General features: G+C 34.7%; 1 protein-coding gene across 1 annotated transcript in view; it reads left to right on the top strand.

Moving 5' to 3' along the window:
- The window catches only part of LOC128868855 (uncharacterized), a 218,410-nt gene that overhangs the window by 60,681 nt on the left and 140,780 nt on the right, over positions 1-16,949 (top strand). The window lies entirely within an intron of this gene.

Below are 16,949 nucleotides of genomic sequence, written 5' to 3'. Positions count from 1 at the left end.
CACGTAAGCCACATGCACATGCTGCGTATCGGCATGCATTATACGTATGTACATTATAAAGGAGCTGCAAATATTTGCCTAAAATTGTATACCCCAATTTTATGTTTTTTTTATCTGTTGCTATAAACTTTCCACGTATTTGTCATTAACGTGTGACAATAATTACTCAATTTTTAATTACTTCTTTTTATATACTTAAAAAGAAGGTTAAAATTTTTATGATATTAAAATGATTTTCGTTTTAATTTTTTTGCTGATAAATGGCGCACTTAATGAACATGAATAGTTGCAACAGTGTATGTACATGGATGAGATTTTGTGCCAACTGCAATTACGTAGCATGATTATACCTGAAATATAAATATTATGGGTTAATCTAAAAAGTTTGCCAAGTTTTTGTAAACTATCATGATTTCTTACTAAAATATTTCTTATTAAACCTAATATGCAGCATTTTGGATGAGGCTCTTTTGCTATTAATCAGCGTTTCTACCAAAATTCTATGATGAATATTATTCAAATATTTTTTTCCCTTACATTATTATCCATTTATTAATTGCGATCAGTTTAATAACATTTAACAATATTTATACTTAAAACTAAGATACTCTGCGAGACATGCATGATAAACATCAGGTGTTGCAACCATTTCTCAATTTTTGCTTAATATCATATGGGATCTATCGTTGATTTCCTCTGTAATCTTTTAAAGGAAATGGGATTGGTGGTCGTTTCTCTAATTAAGTAATTTGGGTGCGATTGAAGTCTTATAAAAGTCTTATAATGTGTGATGAATCATGCTTTTTGATCTCTTCAGCTATTGAGGGAACTTTCACGGAATCCCGTAAATTTGGGCATTTGTTATATAGTATGGTGCATTTGCGATCATTCTGAGAGTTTGTGATTGGATTCTGTGGAGTATTCGGTGTCGAGCTGCGATGTTCCAGAGTTGCCAGAGCTGTTGTCCATACAGGTATTAGGGTAGCTGAGTACAGTAAGAACTTATTTTCGAGGAAAACATGGGAATTGCAATTTAACAGCCAATAAAGACTTCGCAGTTTGATAGCTAGTGCCTTGCGTTGAGTAAAAATATGGGTTTTCCATGTAAGCTTGCAGACAAGATGCATTCGAATAAATTTTGTCACATTACTTAGAGGTTGTAATTAATTTTGTTATTGATTGTGTTATTGAGTTTAAGGGGTGGTCAAGTATTTCACTTGAGTGTAAAGGTAACTTGAACAGATTTTTTTCTCATTTGGTTTTATTTCCCAGCCTTAGAGCCATGGGTTATTTCATCAAGGCCTTTTTGAAGTTTAAAAAAATCCACATCAAGGAGGGTGTCAATTGTGAGTAAAGCGGTGTCAACTGCAAAAGTTCCAACGATAGTTTCCTCAATAACTGGTAAATCGTGAGTGTAAAACCCATAATACTGTCTGACCTGATTTTTTAAGTATGACTTGATAAAGATATAATAGTTTGTGAGTAAAGAAGCCTTTATTTTACAAAGTAAACCGTCATGATGAAAGCGCCCGCCGTAGCCGAATGGGTTGTGTGTGACTACCATTCGGAATTCACAGAGAACACTAGGTTCGAATCTCGGTGAAATACCAAAATCAAAAAAAAATGTTTTTCTAATAGCGGTCGCCCCTCGGCAGGCAATGGCAAACCTCCGAGTGTATTTCTGCCATGAAAAAGCTCCTCATAAAATATATCTATCGTTCGGAGTAGGAGGAGAAGCTCGGCCAAACACCCAAAAAGGGTGCCCGCGCCAATTATATATATATAAACCGTCATGTCGAGAATCACGGCTATACAATACTTCTTCTATTCAAATGTTTTGTGGGAATTATTTACGTTCCTATGCACTGGTTCGTTGGTACCATGTGTTTTTTTGAGGCCGAATTGGTTATATATCATTCTATTGAGAAATAGTGACTCCAAACCGTTTGAAGTAATATTTAGGCAAGAAGCTGATGGGGCAATAAGATTCCAAATATTAAAAAATATAAATTCGTGCGTATATTTTCACGCAAACGAATATCTTGCAATTAATATACTCGCATAAAGAAATGAAATTTACCACACTTAAACAATTAAATTTCATTTAAAAGCATGAAAATATACAAGCAGTGCAAAACAATTTGTGAAATATTATCAGTTGAGTGAGTGGACTGCCTCTTTGCTGCTTTTCCATTCCATAACACCGGCATTTGTAAGTGCATATGGGCAAGTGTATGTCTATTAAAATGTGTCAAAGAGATTGACATGCAAAGCACAGAAAAACTGAATCATAAACTAAAGCGATTTAAGCTAACACAAATACAGTAATAGAAAATGTCCAAATTATATTTTTATTTATGTGTATGTATGCAATTTCATTAGAAATTTTCAAAAGAAAATGCTTAAATTAATAAAGGGTGGTCCAAACGCTAATTTCTTTTTAAAATTAATATTAAATGTCATTTAATATTTATCAATCAATTTGAACTCACTAGAAAAAGTAGGCCTTCCACCTAGTAAAAAAAAAATAAATAAAAAAATAAAAAATGTGGCACTGAAGTGGCCAATTCTATCAAATCAATTTTTTTATGGTTTTGGCGGCGATTCTCAATTGGCTCGATCGCTGTTTGTTTTAAATATCTAGAAAGTTTCTGATTTACTCGAAAACAAAAATATTAATAATTAACGTTAACCCAATAAAATATATAATTATACTTACATATGGATAACAATTTACACACCAGGTTATTTCTTAATTAAAGTTTTGCAAGAATAAGTCTATAAATTAAATTCTACAACAGACTGACTTGAGCTTTGCTTAAAGCAGCGAGTCGATCTCCTCACTATTGAGAAAGAATATGTAGTGGAAAGCGAGCATGCAATTTAAACAAAAAATTAGTACATGTGTCACTTATAAAGGGTGATCAATTTAGAGGCATCAGATTTTAAATTGAAACAAAACAATGAAAATTCAAATTTCTTCTTCTTCTTCTTAATTGGCGCTATAACCGCTTACGCGATTTTGGCCGAGTTTAACAAAGCGCGCCAGTCGTTTCTTTCTCGTGCTAACCGGCGCCAGTTGGACACACCAAGTGAAGCCAAGTCCTTCTCCACCTGATCTTTCCAACGCAGAGGAGGCCGCCCTCTTCCTCTGCTACCACCAGCTGGTACCGCATCGAATACTTTCAAAGCCGGAGCGTTTGTATCCATTCGGACGACATGACCCAGCCAACGTAGCCGCTGGATCTTTATTCGCTGCGCTATGTCTATGTCGTCGTAAAGCTCATACAGCTCATCGTTCCATCGTCTGCGATATTCGCTGTTGCCAACGTGCAAAGGTCCAAAAATCTTACGCAGAATCTTTCTCTCGAACACTCCAAGCGTCGCTTCATAGGATGTTGTCATCGTCCAAGCTTCTGCGCCATACGTTAGGACGGGCATGATGAGAGTCTTGTAGAGTGTTCATCAATTCAAATTTCTTAGACATCTTTATTATTAATGTCGGCTTCCAATGCCTTAATTGAAGCTGGTTTATCCAGTCTCAAGTCTCAAGGTGCAAGCGCACGATCTTGGTGACCAATCCACTTATCCGAGACGAGAGATAAATTCCTCACCTGAAAAAATCGATTGTTTCACGGGCTGTATGGCAAGTAGCACCGTCTTGTTGCGTCTAAATGTTGTGGATATCACAAGCTTCAATTTCGTCATGAAAAAGTCATTTGTTATGGCGCGATAGCGCTTGCCATTCATTGTTACTTTGGTCCCAGCCTTGCCTTTGAAGCAATATGGACCGATTATTCCTCCTGCCCATTGGCCGCGAGAAACGGTTGTTTCCAATAGATGTAATGGCTTTTCTTGAGTGGCTTTAGGGGGCCCTAAATCCTATTGCAAGATCCTGCATCCTTTATGTGAATCCTTTCTTGGCCGAACACTCACCGTCATTCAGCTTTAATCCGTTCAAAAGAGGTGTCCACTCAAACGAGTGTAACTTCATCCGATACAAAAGATTTGGTATCGAAAAGCATGTCCGCTCAAGGGAGGTGTCCGATTAATAGAGGTGTCCGTTAGCCGTTAGTTATATGTATGTATGTATGTACAGGCTGAACGATATGAAGTGTTACCTATTCAAAACACCATAACTTTTTTCTGTGAAATTAGTTTTTATTGATTTCAAAGACGAAATTGTTGAAAAATGATTGAAATTTTAACATATATTCACTTTGGCATATTTTTTAGTCCTCATCTTGCTCTGCAATATGGACCAGATGGAATAGTCCATCGGATTTGCGTCTGGCGAATTCGAAAGCCATTGTGTGGACGAAATTAAGTGTGGAACATGATTTTTTAACCATTCTTGGTTCATACGAGCTTTATGAGACGGTGCCGAGTCCTGTTGGAACGTCCATGGTCTACGACCGAAATGTTTGCGTGCCCACGGCTCTAAAGCAGCTTCTAAAATATTTTTCCGATAATAAGTCACATTCACTTTGACACCAGGCTCTATAAAAACGATTGGAGAGCGTCCATCAGCGGTCTCTGCGGCCCAAACTATTACTTGTGATGGGAAATTGCTTCAAGTGGCCATACATAGGCTCAAATTCTTGTATGAGCATTCGGTCAAGTAAACACGATCCTTTTGAGTGTTTATGAACTGCTCAATTGGGAAATTTTTTCATCAGAAAACACAATGCTAGGAAATTCGCCACGTTCGTGCAAGCACAACAACCCCTTTGCTCTTTCACACCGAACTTTTTTTTGCTGGGGTGAAAGATCGTGTGTTTTGGAACTTGTAAGCCCTGACCTTGAGCTCATTTTTCAATATGCGTCGAATGCTGTCTTGCGATATTTTCAGTTCTTTGGCCATTTTTCTTCCACTTCGATGTGAATTTCGTTCAAGTCGAGCCTTCACTTTCCGAACCATTTCAGGCGTTGTTACGGTTTTTTTTGGTCCACCTCCATAGCATTTTGCAATGCTACCAGTATCATTGTAACGTTTTATAGTGCGATACACATACATTTTATTCACTTTGAGGTGACTGAGCTCACGAACAATGGCTGGTTGTGATTTTCCAGCGAAATATAACGGAACCACACTATTTCGTTTGAATTCCATCACAGAAAAAAAAAATTCAACAAAACTGAGACGCAAATGCTTTTGATGGCTTATAAACAATAGTCATTAGAACAATTTTGACGTTGATGTAATGAGCTGTTTTACAGATATAAGCAGTGTGAAGTTGGTAGCACTTCATATCGTTCACCCTGTATAAATAGGGTGCTCGTCCTTTATTTAATGTTTGATCAAGCTTCTTTGGCATATTGTGTCTGAAAGGCAAACTTTTCATTAAAAGCTCTTTCTTTGTGGAAGTGCTTTCAGGCTTTGCCAGCCTAGAAAATAATTTATTTGAGAGTTAAATGTTTCACGTTCACAGAGAGCTTCGACCCTGTAATAAGTGACTTATGATTAGGCACAAACCAATCCATAACAGGCTCTAAACTTAGCTCTACAGCCGCCAACTAAAGTGCCCAATATGACTGATAACTCAATCATCGAACAAAAAGCTCAAAAGATCAATAGTTTGATGGGCTGATGGCTTAACATTCCGTTGAAACCAAAATTTTTTTACGTTTATAACGTTCATATCATAAATGATGGTTCTCAAAAAGTCGCCAATAGAAAATGTGTTGCATAATTGAAAAGGTGTTTCTACAGTATTTTGGGAAAAAGGGGCCAATAGCACCAGCAGTGCAAAGTCAGTACCAAAATGTCGCTCTCTTCTCTTATATTGGCTTCTTGACAATTGTTTGTGGTTTTTTTAACCACCAGTTACAGCACTTTTGTTTGTTAGCTTAGCCGCTGGGCTTAAACGACATCTAACTCGAGATTTTCGAAAAAAGTCTGCAATATTTCGAAATATTGTTCAAACATAAAACGGCCTCCATTGTACCGCGAAGATATCTCTCTAAGTGTTTGCCAATTTTTTTTTTCAGCTCGAGTGTACATAGCATGCGATTTAGAAAGTAACCAGCCATTTATACACCCTTTATAAGCAGTTAAAATCGATTTTCTTAAAAAAAAATACAAATATATTACTTAATTTTACCCATAAATAAATATACTCGTACACATATATTACATTTGTATACATGTTTATGCCTACATAGTATTTTTTGAATGATTTGTCTTCTTTACTCCAAGCAATCGCTTGCCTACTCCTATTTCATAAACCCATACATAGTATGTGGGCATATCTTAACATCGCCCTAACTTTACTATTTATTGAGCCATTTGACTGCTGGGCAATGAATTGATAACCAACCATTGATGCACTTGCTATGCTCTACTGATTGGCTATTGGCCCGCCAGTGATTTGGTGTATAGCTTTATATACATATATAGGTTTATACCTTATAGCTTTAGCCCAGTGACATAGTATCTGTCCTATATGTGTTCATATGCGCAAATATGTTTCATTATTTATGCATCAGCCAAGACAGCAACATTCATTCATCCATCACTTATGCATCACAACTGTGGACAGAATTACATGTGTACGTACATACAAATGACATGAGTAGTTTAAAGATTATGCAGCTGTAAAAAACTCTTTTTTTTAATATTTCATTGAAACTGATACACATGAGCTTATGTATGCAAGTAATACATGTGTACATACAAATATTTGTTTGGTACAAATCTGTGGATCACACGCTGGTGTACATCTATATGCTCATTTAATTATATTTGTGTATTCAATATATATTCGCACACATTTGCTTTTGCATTGTTTGCAATGCTTTGTGTGGCAACCAGGAAGACAATGTGCTGCGTTTGGACAATAACAAGCAATTGCTATAAATTATAAAGTAATAATGTAGAAGACATCCATCAACGTTTTGTCAGTTGCAACACTTGAGATTTTTATATTTGAAATAACTTTGGCGTTTTTATTATTATTTTTTAAACTATAGATTTGCGTTAATAATATTTAGTTTTTAAAGGCTGGCAAGTACATTTATTTGAAAAGACATTATGAGATTTGCACACATGCCGCTAATGTGTTTGCTAGTATGCAATTTACTTAATTCATCAAGCAGTTAGATATGTTGGCGTAAAAAAATTTCTAATTACCAACGGCTAAATACCAACGGCTCAGTTATATTCAGAGGCTGCCGCCTTGGCTGCTAATGGGTCAAATTAAAGAGAGACAAATACTGAAATACCTATATAGATAAGCATTTATTTTAAATTTCGCTTTCTTTTAACTTAAAGCTGAATAGCAGAGTTGCCAAGAGTGTGGATGTACATTTTTTATTCAATCTATCAGACCTTCTCTACTTTGTCTAAGTGCAATTTCAGAATAAATATGCTTGAAAAGCCCTGTACTCGGTACATGAAGTCCCGTATTCTCGGGATCATGAACTTTTTTTTGTTTAATTTTTTAAACTACTAAAAAACCACATATCAGACGAAATGCAACCGTAATATTATTCATGGTTTTCTTTAGCTAACTTACACAAAAATAGAAACTATATTAAATAAATATTAACTAAATAAAAACTAAACTGAATAGAATAATGAACTAAATAATCAAAAATTATTAAAAATGGTAAATAAATACAAATTTAAAAACGGGTTCCCTTGTAATCGCGAATTTTGTCTTTCTACTTGTTTTAGTAATCAACGGGTGGAGGTGAAGTAGGAGGAAGGAGGTTAAAGGCAGCCCAGGGCTGATGTAAGGGTGAATAAGTGAAAGTCTTAGTAATAAAGATGCAGGCCCGACGAGAGGGGGGAAGATAGGGGACTTTTTACCCCGGGCCCGGAGTTCTCAGAGAGGCCCGGACTCGAGAGTAATACCGAATTATATGAAGCAGACATAATTGGAAAGGGCCCGCATTTGCAATTTTCCCCCCGGGCCCGGATATGCTCTCTACGGCCCTGTAAAGATGCGCAATTTTCTAAATTTTTTTGTACTTTCCACGTGCTCCCCATTAAAGTCGATATACTTCTTCAAAGGTTCCTGACATTTATTTAAACTTTCTAAAAAAATTAACTTATCAGCGAAATTGCGAAATTTTTTTAGACAGTTTTTGTTAATTAAAGTAAAAACAACATAAACACATAGAAAATAAAGAGTATAAACATAAATATATTATTAATATTGTCACAAATTTACACTTAATTTGTCACTGTGAACAATGATCCAATTGGCGTACCTCAGTCAAATTTAAAGGCTTGGACTGTTCATTGTCTTTTGACTTTTTCTAGTAATAACACATGGGCTGAAAAGTCTCGGGCCTTACAGAGAAAATACGTTTTTTTTTTTCAAAATTAGCTTTATTCAGCAACGTAATTGCCATCAAAAACAACGCCATTCTAGCGCCGCTCTAAAGTTTTAATACCACTTTTTACGATTTATCTTTTGCCTCAAAATAGTACTCAGTTTCAGCGATAACCTCTTCATTATAGCGAAATTTCTTACCGGCAAGCCCTTTCTTTAGGTCTGCGAACAGCCAGTAGTCGCTGGAAGCCAAATCTGGCGAATACAGTGGATGTGAGAGGAATGCGAACTTCAATTCATGTAGTTGACTTGTGACACGGTGCGTTGTCTTGACGAAACAAAATAATGAGCAAACGCGGCACCCACTTTGAACAGAACTTCCTCATAGTCAAATGCTCAGAAAATTAAAGCCAACACGTTCTTTTGATGTCAACAAACTTGCGCAACTTCACTTCTCGATCATTCAAAAAGAATTCAAAATTCAAAAATTTTTTTGATGTTTTCTAGTTTACCGCCGTCCTAAAACACAGTGGTTGTGCATTATCGGTGTCTCTAACATCTTTTTATTGTTGTTTCTGATAAAGCGGAGTCCCCATAACCCTTTTCAAGCTATTGCTTCGCTATATGGTATTTTCCCCCATCAAAGAGCAGTGTAAAATTAAAACATGAAATTCTTTTTGATCCATTGTTTGGAAAATAACAAAAGTAGCGTCATTCTTAGCACAATAACTCACGAACTAATGAATAGAATAACATGAAAATTTTAACAACTGTCTTTTTAAGGTAAAAAAGAGATGAATGCAAAAAATAGCGTCATTTATGCGTGAGATCCGGGACTTTTCCGTCCATGTGTTAAAAGAATATCTTTCGTCCAGAGACAATACAAGGATCGCTAGTTAGGAATGAAGGTGTGAAGTTTTAGAAATTTTTTCTACATGCACCTCGACGATACATATTTATACTCTTGCTTGGGCCTGTTTTTTTCTCCTCGAACCATACTTTTTATGTTGAGGAATAAAAATTAATCTTAAGCCCATGCAACTCGAGCCGAGAATATTCCAATATGATCATATCTGCCAAAAATTGCCGTGCCTTCTTCAATTTCTTATCAAAACGAGTATAGGCATCGTGGTGAAATAGCACTTTTTCTTTGCTAAAGTGCGTCGTGTCTTCTTCAATTTCTTTTCAAATCAATGCAATTAATGCATGATTATTCCTCTCGAGTCTTCAAAAATAATTCCGTTACGTTGATTGTCACTAAGTCTCCGACGTTAAATAGTGTGTCTAGGTTTCAACCTACAGGTTTCTGTAGCTGTTCAGGCAAAATCTTTTTATGTCCTTTAAATTATTTATTGTCACGCCTATTGCCTCTCCTACTACGTTCACAGTAGTTAGCGGTCAGTGAGAATCACATCAAGAAAAGATTTATAAGATCACTTTGGTAATTCTGCCACCGAACATCCTGCACATATAACCATATATATAAGCGCATTATAGCACCAACTGAAGGTTCTTCATTCAAAAACTTACTTGGCTACGGCGACCGCGTTTCTAATGCATCTGGAAATAGCTCAAATGTGCATTAACGGCTTAAGCTCAAACTTTTAATTTTTAATCATCAGACACCTACCTTAGTTCTGGTTTACCCACGTGCATGGGTTACCCATTATAGATATCGACTAATTCAAGGTTAATTTAAATTAAAAATGAAATACAAATCAAATTCAAATCAGTGCTGCTAGCGAAGCCACTGTCTTTACTTCCAATATAACCGATTAACGATGCTAAGCGGAGAGCGGAGAGACGGTCACCACCGTTCATCAACGGTTCATCGAATCGGGTAATCAGTTAGCAAAAGACATTCAACCAACATAAAAAAAATCAATAGGAACAACAACAAAATCAAATGCAAACACGACAACGACATTTTTGGCGGTCGTAAAATTTAAAATCATATCAATGCGCAGTTTTTTGGTTTCAATAATTTTTTGCCTCACTTCGGATAAGTGAATACAGTTGAACATAAAAAAAATTATTTGTTTCTATTTCTTTTAATATTTAAGCGTTTCGCATTTGCTTGTCTTATTTAATTTTTTTTTTTTGTTTTTGTTTTATTTTCTGCTGCTACTTTTAATATTGAATTTTTACAACCGGTCGCCCAAATTGGTTGGCCTTAACTTTGCTATTGACGGGCAACAACAACCAGCAACGACACGGTCATTGCTCATTAGCTTACTAAGCAACGATAATTTTGTTACCAATTTTTGCTGTTTCTTCATTTTTTATTGTAATTGTTTTTTAACAGCCTTTATTACTTTTATTACTACTTACATTTGCTTTGCTATGCGCATTTCTATCGTTCTGCTCACACACACATATAAATACGTATTATTCACCGATGTCATCACATCCTAGTATGCGTAATCGATAAGTTCTTGCATTCGTTGTGTCATTGATTTAAGTTAATTGCTTTCAGCCTGACATTCCATTCCATTTGATTCTGAATATCTAAATGTCTAAATATTGTAAACTGTAAAACTAACACTCGTTGTTATAAAGGCAACAAAGCAATAAAGATTACTACTTAATAGTCTTATTGCATAGCGAGACATAGTACTCTGCTACTGCTCTCAACAGTGTAGAAAAATTAGACAAAATTTAAATAAACTTTACAAATATTCCGAATTATAACTCAGTAGCACCGGTTCTATAAATGACTGACAGTTTGGCCCTGAAGATTTTATAGATAAGCTGCGATGAGTTTAAACCAATCTGTTAATTTTGATATCATTGGAAACACAGGAATGGAGTGAAGCGCGCAATAAAATAAGGGATATGTTCCAACAGTGACTTATAGAAACTAAAGAAACTTATAGAAACCTCTACTTGCTGGCAATAGAATTCCGCAAATATCCAAGCCAGGTAGTCTCCCTCCTCCGAAGTGTATAGAAGAAAAATTACAAAATGCCTTAATCTTAGCCTCACAAAAGCAGAGGTGATTAGCAGATGATAGGATGATTACCCCTCATATCTTGCCAGACAGCTACCAGGTAAAAGAGACTCAAAGTTGTGCTGAGTATCTTCACTACCTAATAACGGACAGTATAGTTAAAAGCTCCACCACATTTGATTGTTTAGACTTTGATGACTATCCATTGCCAGAAAGGCTTTGAAAGTACATCAGTGCACCATCGCTCGCTGAACTACGTGTAGGCTCACTTGTCTGTATACACGGAGATAGCACCAGTGAAATCCTCTCTCTAGCGAACTCATTAGACCTGTTGTCCACTGCGTGTGACCTTGGTGTCCGTAACAAAGATGTAATGCCTAGAATTTTCATTGTCATTTAGCTTTCAGAGTTATTATTTATCTCACTACAGGGTAATCAACCAATCGACTGCATATTTGATAGCAACGTCCTCCGCACAGAAAACACTGCAATGATCCGAAAGCTTAAATTAAAAAAAAAAAAATTTTCTTACAAAAGAATTTCTCGCAAATCTTCATCAACCTTTACATCTAAATTTAAACCGTGAATAAATTAGTTTACCTTTTTCATAAAAATTGCACTCTCTGCTACGAGATCAGGGCAGCAGTCTTAGGTTCGTATTATATAACCACCAAAATTTACTCGTTCTCTTATTGATAGTTCTGAACTAAATAAAAGATTTTGATTATTTGCCTTGTGTGCAACTATTTGCTCTCAGCTGTCCCCTTACAATTCCGTCGTACATTTGATCTGGGCTTATTTCATGTTGTTAGAATTGTCTTTACAATAAATGTTTATACTATTATAATGCGTCAACAGGTTTGTCATTAATTTTTGAGCAATAGCTACCAACAGACGTAACACAGTGCATTCAAAAAAATTCTAATAAATATTCAAATTTATTCCAAAACGCACACTTACTTCCATATGTACACATGTGTGTACTACACTTGTTTACATAACACATGCCAAGAAAATCAAAGTCATCATATAAAACTTAACAATGTTGTTTCCAAGGGCAAGGTTCTTCTGGTAAATTTAACAAGCGGTGACTGCCGGCCTACCACTTAAACAGCCAACCCATTTTTAGTAGGAAAAGCATTGCGCATACATATGTAAAAATGCTTGTTAAACCAACAGATGGTGACTAAAAAAATTAGGAAAACATATAAAATTCCATCAACAAGACGAGTACAACTTTAACATTCAAGTGTGCTGCTGCTAGACAAAATTTTTCGTAAATTCTATTTTTTATGTGCTTCTATGTAAATATATGTGTTTTATTTATACGAGCATATACTCGTTAATTGCATGTTTTACAAATTGCAGGTAACACTAGGCAACAAAGTGAAAAAACAAAAATTTCCATCCCTGTACGACACAAATTTTTTCTCATTCAGCTCGATCTGCAAGCTATTAAAATTAATTTAAAAAAGTTTGTGGTAACATTTTTACTCTAGACATAAAAACAAAATTGTAATTTTTTAATTCGATGTAAAACTGATTATAATAAATAATATCGCAATTAAGAATTTATGTGCAAAAGGCAGAAATATTTTTTTACAATATTTTTTCCTAAAAACAAGTCAAATTTTTTTCACACAAAAATACTTTAAAATTGTTGTTTTCCTTTGTGCTAAGTAGATTTTTGTACAGATTCTAAGTACTCATTCAAGAAAACCCACGCAACTACAACATGCAATAAGGCCACTTGGAGTGTTTGAGATAAATATTCTGGGGAAGATTTTTGAACCTTTGTACGTTGCGAGGACGAGTGTCGTAGGCGATGGAATAATGAGCTTTACGACGATAAAGAGATAAGGATCCAGCGGCGGTAGCAGAGGAAGAGGAAGGCCTCCCTGCGTTGGAAAGAGCAGGTGGAGAAGGACTTGGCTTCACTTGTTGTGTCCAACTGGCGCTGAATAGCACGAGAAGAAAGGAATGACTTTGTTAAACTCAGCGAAAATCGCGGAAAGAGGCGTGTGAAAAATCAGACAATGATAACGCCTACTGTGAAGATAACGGTAGCTAGTATAGATTAAATACGACGAATAATATCAAGCAAAAAGTACGATTCCATAAACATTTTGAAAATCTGGGCGCGTAATTAATAACGTTGTATCCCTACAGCCGGTGCACAGAATCACAGAATGTTGTACACATATTGTAATATATTTATTACATAATATTTTGTATAAATATTTGAAACAAAAGATTTTTTTTTAATTTTTTTTTTTAATAAAGTTTCAAAATATTTTTTTTAGTTACATGTTTTTATTTTAATTTTAGCAAAACAGCTCTACAAAATTTATAAAGTTTTTTTTAGTTAATTTTTGCAAAAAATATTTTTTTATAAATTTTTATTTTTTTAAGTTATTTTTTGCCAAAAAAATAATTTTTTAGTTACTCTTATATGGAAGAAAATTCTCAACATCGTATGCAAAAAACCTTGTAAAACATCGACGCAATTATTGAGCGACTTCACACTTACACTTTCCTACACCAAAATTGAATTGGCTACAAAATTGCATACGCAGAAGTTTTCTAGAAACCTTAATCGGGGTTGTGATGTCAAAGTTGAAAAGTTTGAATATTTTTTTTTGAATTTTGTACAAAGTTTGGAACTTTAATTTAAGAGGTTTTTGCGTGTTTTAAATATATATGAAAAGTATTAAAGATATATATACATATATATATATAAGTTGAAAAGTTTTGCGAATATTATAAAAAGAAAAGTAGCTTAATTATGTGAGCACAGGTGTATTTTTTGAATTAGTGTTCATAGGCTGAAGCGTATATGCACATGCCCCTAACCCCATAAATATTTGTTGACCTTTATATATATATACAATAATTGGCGCGTACACCCTTTTTGGGTGTTTGTCCGAGTTCCTCCTCCTATTTATGGTGTGCGTCTTGATGTTGTTCCACAAATGGAGGGACCTACAGTTTCAAGCCGACTCCGAAAGGCAGATATTTTTTATGAGGAGCTTTTCCATGGTAGAAATACACTCGGAGGTTTGCCATTGCCCGCCGAGAGGCGACCGCTATTAGAAAAATGTTTTTCTTAATTTCGGTGTTTCACCGAGATTCAAACTTACATTATCTCTGTGAATTGCGAATGGTAGTCACGCATCAACCCATTTGGCCACGGCGGCCGCCTTTTTAGTCGTTTTTAGTTCACCATAAAAAAAATCCATATATGCACAAGCAAAAATGCACAGTGAATTAGAAATGTTTGCTCAATCATTTTAATATTTTCGTATATGGAGAATTTTTTATGATTAAGTCAAACAGACGAGTGCCTTCGCCGAACTTTGTAATTTATAGCTGATTAAAAACAGAATTGTTTTATAATCTTATATACATATTATACACTGGTTGTCACAAAAGTTATTTCAAATGATATTCAAAATGAAAAAATTTACAAATTTTCATATCTTGCTTATATTTCTTCTTCTTGCTCTGCTATTCCTGAAAAGATTTAAAAATTTGTTAGCTGCTAAATATATTCCTTTGATTGGCATGTACAATTTTTTAACTGAATAAAAATAAATATAAAGTTACGGGTAAATCTATCAAATAAGAAATCTATGAATCATTTTTTTCTACACTAAGTCCAGATTTTGAAGGTCAATTAAAATTCTGAGTGCGCAGCTTTTTACTTGACTAGACCTACAGTTTAATGTATGTAACATACGATATCTATGCTATTATTAACGCTATTACTACCGATTTAATTAACCATTTTTGTGTTTTCGAACTCATCATGCAATCATCTAATCCTCCAATTTTGTTTCTGAGTAACCTTTTTTTTATTTTGACCTTTAAGCGCTCGATTGCCTGTCTGTACACTAAAGCTGTATATTAAAAAAGTATCAAATATGATTGACATATGACGCCATTTGAAAAAATTAAACATCTTCCGATAGGGTTATTAATTTTGTGCCACCTTGTATTTGCACCTCGGTATACAAATTCTTGTTGCCTACTGTAATGTGCAATTCGTATGATACTTAAAACGATCAGTTTACTACTTTTGTGAGGGAATCTGTTGTTGCTGTTTTGTGTTTTTTTTTTGTTCTTTTGGTACAGCTGAGGAATTACATATTTGCATAATTGATTATTCTTGCTTTTGATTGACTTTATTGAAGCGAATGCGCTATAATTTTACTACCTGTTGGTAGACAGCTGTTCACATGCATAGATCGATTCGGGTGTGCAACTTGAAGCCATTTGCATATGTATGTATATGCACTCATGCACATAAACGTATGTACGTCTGCATAGCTTCTGCTGCATTATTCTCAATTCGACAATTCAACTCGTCAACGCTCTGTTCTCTTTATTATTATTTATTTGCTTTGTGGTCACAACGTTGGATATTGCAATTGAAATGCTAATGAATGCTAACTAATATTTAATTCGTCTATTGATTATATAAAGTATTTGACCTATCGTTCAGCAGGTAATAACTGGCGCTCATTTAATTTTAATTTCTAGTATGCTTACGCCAACAAATTGGGTGCACAGCTGAACTTTAAATGTTTTTTTATGCATTTCACACCTGGTTATGTGCTGTACTTATGACTCACCACATAAAACACTATTCAATAAAAGAGAAAAGCCTCAGATAACCTTTTCTTTATAATTATCCAGCTAATTTAATTTCATTTAAGTCTTTAAATTGGGGGTAATAACTCGGTTGGTCTTTTTTGTTAATAAAAACTGTACCGCTGTCAGGTTGGTTTACTTCACCATCTAACGGAATGAAGTACAAAAGCCCTCCTTTTTGCAACATACACATACGAATATATGTTTCTATAAGTACTAATTGATTTGCCTAAGCACTGTTAATTCGTACCTCCATAATGTCCTCCAATAACGCCCCGTTGCAAAATAATAAAAATACCAATATCTTTTATTTATAGTTCATACTGCAACAAAAATCATTCAAAGGAAAGTTTCAAACTTTCTACCACATTTTTGAAAATTTCATCAAAGCTTTCAACTTTTTAACCAGAATATTTTCAATTTTTAGAATTTTTCTAGGTATGCAAGTTTCAAGTGACTACAAAATATTGTTGAGTTTTGAAAATCTTTTTTCACTCAGGTGTCACGCCTTTTGCTTCCATACAAAGTATATATGCTCGAGTTTTTGGTGTTGAACAAAGTTCCATACTCATAAATATTCTAAAAATTCTGGTTAAAAAGTTGAAAGTTTTGGTGAAATTTTGCACAATTTTTGAAATTTTGCGTTATTCTTGTTGTAGTATGAAATATATTTTTATAAAAAAATACTGGTGTGTTTACAATTTGGCAACAATGTACATGAGAAGAGTTCGTAGGGGTAAAGAAATACATTATTTGTTCGATAGATTGCTTTAGTTGATCGATATCTCGCCAAGTATCTATCAAACCATTTAAAGTTTATGCTCGTTGTCAAGGCGACATTTCACACTAAAAAAATTCTTTTGCAGATTTTTTTTTTTTGGTTCATTTAGTTGTGAGTTACAGGGTGTTAATAATGGAAGTCCACAAAGAGGAAATTCGGTACGTTTTACAGTTTTTCTTGATTAAAGGCGAAAATTCAGGCCAGGCCGCTGAAATTGTGAATGATGTTTACGGTGCTGATACAGCTAACAGCTAATGACGAGCCATTTTGATTTTCAATTTTA

Source organism: Anastrepha ludens, chromosome 6 (assembly GCF_028408465.1).
Source record: "Anastrepha ludens isolate Willacy chromosome 6, idAnaLude1.1, whole genome shotgun sequence".
NCBI classification, from domain to species: Eukaryota; Metazoa; Arthropoda; class Insecta; order Diptera; family Tephritidae; genus Anastrepha; species Anastrepha ludens.
The sequence above is the reverse complement of the archived record's forward strand: the minus strand, read 5'-3'. Positions and strand labels throughout refer to the sequence as shown.